The sequence below is a fragment of the Lycium ferocissimum genome, unplaced genomic scaffold (assembly GCF_029784015.1).
Source record: "Lycium ferocissimum isolate CSIRO_LF1 unplaced genomic scaffold, AGI_CSIRO_Lferr_CH_V1 ctg3210, whole genome shotgun sequence".
NCBI lineage: Eukaryota > Viridiplantae > Streptophyta > Magnoliopsida > Solanales > Solanaceae > Lycium > Lycium ferocissimum.
The window spans coordinates 1-9502 of record NW_026725365.1 but is presented as its reverse complement, the minus strand read 5'-3'; positions in this window follow the sequence as shown (position 1 = coordinate 9502).

The window sequence follows — 9502 nt, the reverse complement described above, 5'->3', positions numbered from 1 at the left end:
ATCATGTATACCATACTCGGCCCATCCTGTGGGCTGGCGCCATCATCATATCATATATCGTGTCCCGGTCCTCTAGTGAGGGACGCGGTGAATAAAGTGCCCCGGTCCTCTAGTGAGGGATGCGATGAATAACGTGCCCCGACCCTCTAGTGAGGGACGCGGTGAATAACGTGCCCCGACCCTCTAGTGAGGGACGCGATGAATAATGTAGTGAAATTGCACGAATACATGCCCTGGCCCGGGACGCAGTGAAAGAAGTAATAACAGCTAGCACGAGCAGAGTAGTGAGAAACCATATGCATATAAATCATCATTTCAGACTCGATAGATAAGTAGACAAATCAACGCTCGAGTATCCGAATAATAGTCACACTTAGGACTCTTGAAATATCATTACGAAATATGTCACATAACGTTATCATAAACATGTATCAAGCCAATCCGAGTCCGCTTATGAAAGTTACGGGCATTATTCATTATAGAATTCTCTACGAACATATCATAGCAATCCGAGACCATATATGAAAGTTAGGGACATTATACGTTATAAAACACTTTAGGAATAAAAACTCTTTATGCAACATTCATTATCCAGATATACAAAAGACTCGAGGGCAATAGCTCGACTACATTAAGAGTGCGAATGTCAAGAAGTGAATAAGAATCGTAGACATGCTCGGATCTTAAGAGTAGAGTTACCCCAAGGCTCGTATCATATCATATCTTACATCTAAGACATGCCAAAAGAAAGAAAGAATAGGCTTTACATACCTGTTCCGCCTCCTATTAGCTACGCTTATTTGCCCGAGCGTGCAAGTCTACATTTAAGAGGATTTACATTAACATTAGCCTCTTCATCGCACACTTGTACCAAGTTTCAAATCAAACTATTCTATATTCTGCCGAAAATCGGGCAAAGATCTCCCTTGTTTATATGCCTAGCCCGAATTCTCAATTCAACAACCAATAACAATTCCAACAATACCAACATTAACATTAATATGTCCAACTTCAAAATACTTCATAAACATTCCATATGGTGTTTGTCCCATATTTCCATCACAGAACCATTTTATAACGATTTTACAGCTCCTTCTCCGTAAATAAACCAATATTAACACAAATAGAAAGAGATTCATACCTTTCCCTTGATAATAATGCTATATATTTACTCCTCCACCTTGAACTTAAGCCACAAAGCCTCAATACGCAGTTTTGAAGTCGCAACTATACGCTGTCTGGACCAGAATTTGGGAATTATACTTGGTTTTGGGCTAAAAGCTGGTGGTGGAAGGTTGGGGAATTTTCTAGAATATTTGGAATGTTTTTGGTCTGATTTTTTGGCTGAAAATGAGGGGTTAAGCCCCTTTATATAGTAGCAGTCACTGTTCATCCGCGGAAATTATTTCGTGACCTAAAACTTTTATACACCGATCTCTTTATTTGCATACTTGGATATGTTCAAAACTCCATACAGTCTGTATAACTTATTCAACATCCCAAACTTAGCAAAACTTATTTTATTTTACTTCCGATTCGTTTAACCTCCAACCTTCGCGGCACTTGCTTATCACTTGTTGAACATAACATAAACACTTATAACTTCAAACATAATCCTCGTCCTTTGAGCTTATGTGACTAACCTCTGATGCAACTCAACGCACGAGAATACGGGATGTAACATCCTTCCCCCCTTTTTGAACATTCGTCCTCGAATGTTAAAATAAGACGAAACTCACGTCATAATCACTATCAACTCTTCCATTCTTTTGAACTCGTAGAATCGTCATCCCTTGCGTTCCCTTCTATAGCGACTGGGTCGATCATTGCGGTATTTTATTTTCTAGTTGGTATAACACCGAAATTTCTTTTCACCCTACGCTTTACTCGATTCTCTCTTTTCTTTTTCTTTTAATACGGGTCCTTATGCTAAGCCTGGCTATCGGTAATTCGTATACTTACACCTAGAATATCTTGAATCCCTCCTTCAATGATCTTCTTCCTTTAATGCTATCATAATCGATGCACCATTGCGTCTATTTCCTACGACCTAATCATTCAATTGTCCAGGTCGCGCTGTTTTGTAGTCTCCTTTTACTGGGTGATCATACCATAGTAAGCATCGTAGTTATTCCAATATCTTGTCAACCCTTGTCCCCTTTACTGGAATATTGTTCAATTTCTTTGCTTCCTCACGAATTATTTTCAGTCCAATCTCAAAAGATACCCTTCAATCACTCTATTCCTTCGCTGACTAACCCTTAGATCTTATTGAACTCGCTTCTACAAAAATTCTAACTTCAAACTACATCTGTTTTTCATATCTGAGTGCATTTAGAATCTTTGCACTCTATTAACTCGCTCCCTCCTTATGAGTCTTTTCTTACGGTACCTTCAAGACAATTCCACACTTCGATCCTCAATCCTTACTTTCAATCTTAAGCCTAATACGTTCCTTTCATCGATTCACTTAATGTCCATGCTGAAATGTATAACGATGGCACTATACCATTTCCGTATAACTCTCACTTTTTGTTTTAGGGTCTATACTTGTCACATCTTAGGATTCATCATTTTAATCTCTACACTTATATTTTCCTTACTCACTTCCCCCCTTTAGGGGTCTCACTTGTACTATTCTCTCATAACACCAGTATATGTGTCTTCGATTTCCTCGTATTGGCGATCGTTCCGTCAGTCGTTATTCCTTGTTGACTTTCCCGTGTGGCCTTCTTACAATTGTAGTTGGGCATAGCTTCACGTTAGCGGTTCATATAATCCTATAGCAATATGCTCCCATGTTTTGTATAATTAGTAATCCGTGAGATGTTTTCTAATATCCGGTGAACTCTCTCATTTCCATTCATAGGAGCAGCGTCTTTTCATTCCTTCAAAAATTTCCAAACCACCAATCGTTGTTCCTTTTATTACAATTGTCAATTCGTTCCTGCTTCCTTCTGATACCTTCCTGATATGCCGATACGTTCCGAATTCTGGCTCCAAGCTAATAAGTTTCCCCTTCTGGAGCATGAGAACGCCATAATCCCTTTCAAGTCCAATATGTTCTTCCCCCCTTATTAAGGAGGTCCTAATACACCAATAGTTTCTAGTATCCATCGTCTTCGGCACTTATCTTTCGAGAGTTAGAAATCTCTTAACATCGTTGCACGGCCTAATCATTCTTTCTTTTACTTCTCATTCCTCGTCGTGGTCACTATCCCTTCGTCCCTCTTGTCGAAGTCTGTTCTCCGACCCCACACATTTCTCTTTTGTTCCATACTACCACACTCTATCCCTTTCACACGCCTACCTTCGGATGTTTACCCAAATAGTCCCGTGCTTTGCCCGTCGTCTCTCTTGGAGGCTTTACTCACTCGTGTTTCTCACTTTTCACTTTGTCCGACATTTTGATATCCTTACCTTCCATCTACTCACTTTCTTCCTCTTCCAAATATCATTGTATTAGAACTTTCCAAGCTTACCCTGTGGCGAAAATAGCATCCGCTTACCTGATAACGCTTGTCACTTTAACCTTACTACCCTGTCCTATCAATGCCTCCAATATGCCGTAACGTCGATTGCTGGGATACACATACCCGCTGATATAGCCATGTATGGGATATCATGTACATACGTATACATATAATTACTACCATCTCGCTTACAAAATATTTCCAAACGCTATTCCAACTCACCCTAATTCTAGAGCTGTGATGCACCTTCTTTCTCCTCACCGGTCTGGTCCGCCTCGGCCTACGCGACCTGTTAAGACTTCCGCCCACTCTGTATACTCTAATTTCCCCTTAGGCTACTCTAGCTTCCCATTTGGCTTCCCTGTGTCTGACTTTATAGGACTTTTAGTACACTTCCCAGGGGGTCACCCATCCTAAAATCTCTCTCATTCCAAAGACGCTTAACCTTGGAACTCTGATGAGATACGATGCTTTAATACTAGTATGATAGCGTCCACCTCACCGCATGACCTTCATCACGTAATCTGGAGTAAGTTGAAGTCTTAGCAGATTTCAAAACGTTCTCATAACACATCTCCCTCCGAATTAGAAAGGGTCTTTTACTCTTCTGACTCCACAATTACTATTTTAGCCCTTTTTCAGTCCTCAATATTCACTTTTCACCTATGGATATGACTACTTTCCGTCCTAGACTTCCAGATTCCCAATGGTGATAAACACACCTTGATCATCGTTACTTATAAATACCTGGTTATTGGCCTTTGGATTTCTGCTCTCATTTTACCTCGTTCCTCATCCTTTCTATAACCGGGTCTTTCACAAATTCCGTCACTATAGTACTCGTATCCTTGGCTACACATGTCATGATCTATTACTACACTGTTATCTCGCTTTCTTCTTATTTCCTTCTTCCAATTACCCTTTATTTTCTTACACTCGCTATCATTTCCGTTATTATATAACCCTTATTCCAAACTTCCCCTACAGAACTTGATATGCTTTCCTTATTTGTTCTTTAACTCGCTTTTCCGTTTCACACTTGCCTTTATACTCTAGCTACATAGATCACACCATAGCTTTGGCCACCTTTTCACTCAGCTTTACTTATTTTCATAACAATCCCCATTATATCTTATTCGTAATCAATCCTATAATGTAACACTTCTTACCCCTTTACCCTTTCTGGTCCACTTTATCCTTAATATCTCACAAGCTGTCTTATCAATACATTCATATCCGTCACAATCCTTTTCCTCTGTACTCTTGTCTTAATCATACTATTACTTCTTTTAACCGTAAGCTCGTCATAATTCATCCCTCGCTATCAATTCGCCGGTACCTTAAATAACACTCCATCAAGATTTACTTTTTCTAAATCATCTCTTAGGATTACAAGCCCTCTCCAAATTCTTTTTACCACATCGATATCGACCTTCTAATTATTATCATCCTCAATTCAGCAATTAACTTCTTTCTCGATGTCAGCCGTACTCGTAGCTTAGTCAAACCTTATCATTACTATTGACACGACCCTTCAAGACATATTACAAACCGATATCTCATTCTCTCTTTATTTTTAGGAAAATTTTGGCAGAGTTTCCTCTGTAATTGTTACTATCTCAAAACCTGCACGCAGGAAATACCAACAATGCCTCACGGGGCATTGTTGGTATATATATATATATATATATATATATATATATATCATATCACGGCCACACACTGTGGCTCCCAATATCAACAACAAGATTTAAAAATGATGAACATACCTCGTATGCCCAACTCAAACTGCACCTGTTACACTTTCTTGTTCACTTTCCCTTTTAATCTTCAACTTGTATTTCAATCGTACTTCACTATGTTACCCGACATATATCTTTCATACCTTTGCTTACCTGCGTGCTTTGTAACTTCCAATATCGCTAGTCACTTTCTTCTCGTCGATTGCCATTCTTCCGCCGAAATCAAAGGTTAGTATAAGGAATCTCATTCCTATGACTTGGCTCTATGGCACGATCTCGTATATGAAAGAAGAGTAACCACCCTAGATGCCCCGTAGCCTCCTGTTTATAAATGTGGCGCGCTTCACACAATAAACAGGACTCTCTCGGACACGACTTTGCGTACAACCCCTAGGACGAACCGCTTCGATACCAATTTGTCACACCCCAATTGATAGGGCATGATGGGCACCCGACCCTTACTTAGGGCCGAGCGAACCCGCTGGCTCTCGTGTTACTCATTAATCATACTCGGGCCTTAAACCACGAAATGAGTGCACAATGAAAGCTTTTCAAAACAACATGCTTTTCGTCTTTCTCAAATCGAGTAAAATCCGTGAACATATGAAATCCGTAATATAATGCATAATGATACATCGGCTTACGTAGCCACTTACAAGACCGACATAATACATACGTGACTCCGTCTCGCAAAGTCTCTAACATAACTCAAGATACCATAACATAGACACTCCGACTCGGCAAAGACTCCGGAGGAAATGGAGCTCGCCAATCCAAATGAACATCTTCTACTCATCCGTATACACACGTACGCACGAAACGCACCTCCAAAGAAAGGGGGTCAGTACGGAATATGTACTGAGCATGTAAAGCATGGAACACAGTAAACAGGATCATACTGAACTAAGGAGTATAGAGAATCATAAGGCTTGCCTCTAAAACATAAATCATGCATGTCAATATCATGTAGTACATATGCATATACATAACGTGTCCCGGCCCTCTAGTGAGGGACTCGGTAGATAAAAATCATCATATCATGTATATATATAATGTGCCCCGCTAGTGAGGGACGCGGTAAATAAAATCATCATATCATCATGTATATATATATATATATATATATATATATATATACCGTACCCGGCCCTCTAGTGAGGGACTCGGTGAATAACGTGTCCCGGCCCTCTAATGAGGGACTCGGTAAAGGAGATCCTGTCTCCATCATGTATACCATACTCGGCCCATCCTGTGGGATGGCGCCATCATCATATCATATAACATATATATGAGGGACGCGGTGAATAACGTGCCCGGCCCCCCAGCCGAGGACGCGGTAACGTGCCCCGCCCTCTAGTGAGGGACGCGGTGAATAATGCAGTGAAATTGCACGAATACATGCCCTGGCCCGGGACGCAGTGAAAGAAGTAATAACAGCTAGCACGAGCAGAGTAGTGAGAAACCATATGCATATAAATCATCATTTCCGACTCGATAGATAAGTAGACAAATCAACGCTCGAGTATCCGAATAATAGTCACACTTAGGACTCTTGAAATATCATTACGAAATATATCACATAACGTCTCAGGGATCATAAACATGTATCAAGCCAATCCGAGCCCGCCTATGAAAGTTACGGGCATTATTCATTATAGAATCTTGTACGAACATATCATAACAATCCGAGACCATATATGAAAATTAGGGACATTATACGTTATAGAACACTTTAGGAATAAAAACTCTTTATGCAACATTCATTATCCAATATACAAAAGACTCGAGGGCCATAGCTCGACTACATTAAGAATGCTAACATGTCAAGAAGTGAATAAGAATCGTAGACATGCTCGGATCTTAAGAGTAGAGTTACCCCAAGGCTCGTATCATATCATATCTTACATCTAAGACATGCCAAAAGAAAGAAAGAATAGGTTTTACATACCTGTTCCGCCTCCTATTAGCTACGCTTATTTTGCCCGAGCGTGCAAGTCTACATTTGAGAGGATTTACATTAACATTAGCCTCTTCATCGCACACTTGTACCAAGTTTTAAATCAAACTATTCTATATTTTGCCGAAAATCGGGCAAAAGATCTCCCCTGTTTATATGCCTAGCCCGAATTCTCAATTCAACAACCAACAACAATTCCAACAATACCAACATTAACCATAATATTTCCAACTTCAAAATACTTCATAAACATTCCATATGGTGTTTGTCCCATATTTCCATCACAGAACCATTTTATAACGATTTTATAGCTCCTTCTCCGTAAATAAACCAATATTAACACAAATAGAAAGAGATTCATACCTTTCCCTCGATAATAATGCTATATATTTACTCCTCCACCTTGAACTTAAGCCACAAAGCCTCAATACGCGAGCTTTGAAGTCGCAACTATACACCGTCCGGGACGGAATTTGGGAATTATACCTGGTTTCGGGCTAAAATTTGGTGGTGGAAGGTTGGAGCATTTTCTAGAATATTTGGAATGTTTTTGGTCTGATTTTTTGGCTGAAAATGAGGGGTTAAGCCCCTTTATATAGCTGCTCCGAAGTCACTATAGCAAAGATCGTAGCACCGACTTCGTTCATCCATCCGCGAAATTATTTCGAGACCTAAAACTTTTATACACCGATCTCTTTAATTGCATACTTGGATATGTCCAAAACTCCATACAGTCTGTATAACTTATTCAACATCCCAAACTTAGCAAAACTTATTTTATTTTACTTTCGATTCGTTTAACTTCCAACCTTCGCGGCACTTGCTTATCACTTGTTGAACATAACATAAACACTTATAACTTCAAACACAATCCTGTCCTTTGAGCTTATGTGACTAACCTCTGATGCAACTCAACGCACGAGAATACTGGATGTAACATTTTAGCTCCACTAACGACGCTGACTCAAAAAAAAAAAACTAAGTTCCAGTGGACAGATTCTTATGAGTGGAGTTTCTAAGAGTTGAAAAATAGGTTTACATCAGTACCAGTTTTGACACTTTTAGAGGGTTCAGAGGGCTATGTTGTTTACTGCGACGCTTCGGGTGTCAGGTTGGGTTGTGTTTTGACGCAAAGACGGTAAGGTAATTGCCTATGCTTCGAGGCAGCTAAGAAAGCACGAGAAGAATTATCCGACCCATGATTTAGAGTTGGCAGCAGTAGTGCACGCACTTAAGATTTGGAGGCATTATTAATATGGTATCCATGTTGATATCGATACAGATCACAAGAGTCTCCAGTATATCTTCAAGCAAAAGGAATTGAACTTGCGTCAGAGACGATGGTTAGAGCTATTGAAGGACTATGACGTTTCTATTATGTACCATCCAAGGAAAGTTAATGTTGTATCCGATGGCCTCAATCGCAGATCCATGGGTAGCTTATACTACTTGCGAGCCGAGAAAAGAGGTTAGCTCAAGAACTTTATCAGCTAGCTAGCCTGGGTGTGTGACTATTGGACACAGGTGATACCAAAGTTACTATTTAGGACACAATGGCGTCATCCTTGATAGCAAAGGTAAAGGAGCGCCAGTACAGGGATCATATGTTATTACAGCTTAGAGATAAGGTCCTACAGAAGGAGAAGTCACCCTATGAGGTAACGGAAGATGGAGTCCTAAGATATCAAGGGAGGTTGTGTGTTCTAGATGTTGCAAGGCTACGCCAGTAGATTATGGCAGAGGCTAATCATTCCCGCTATTCTATTCATCCAGGGTTGACAAAGAGTTGACAAAGATGTACCACAATATTAAGGAGATCTACTAGTGGAATGGTATGAAAAAAGATATAGTTGCGTTCGCTGCACAATGCCCTAATTATCAGCATGTAAAGGTTGAACATCAAAAGTCCGGTGAGCCATTAAAGGTATAGAGATTCCAACGTGGAAATGGGAGGCGATCAATATGGATTTATCACGAGTTTACCCTGATCCCATTGTAAGTTTGATTCCATATGGGTGATCATTGACAGACTTACAAAGTCAGCACACTTCTTGCCGGTCAGAATAACTTATACGACTGAGGATTATGTGAGATTGTATATCAGAGAGATAGTGCGACTCCATGGTGATACAAGAAAATAAAGACAAGATAGAAAAGAAGACACAATTGATAAAAAATTGGACAATAACTAGAAGAACTAGTCCTAGTTACCTTCCAAAGGGATCAGAGGCACCTATCTTATGCAACAATCCTCAAGAGAATAACAATACCTTGCAAATTGAATGATCAAAACAAGGTTGGACAATTTGGAGTCCACCAAATCACAACAA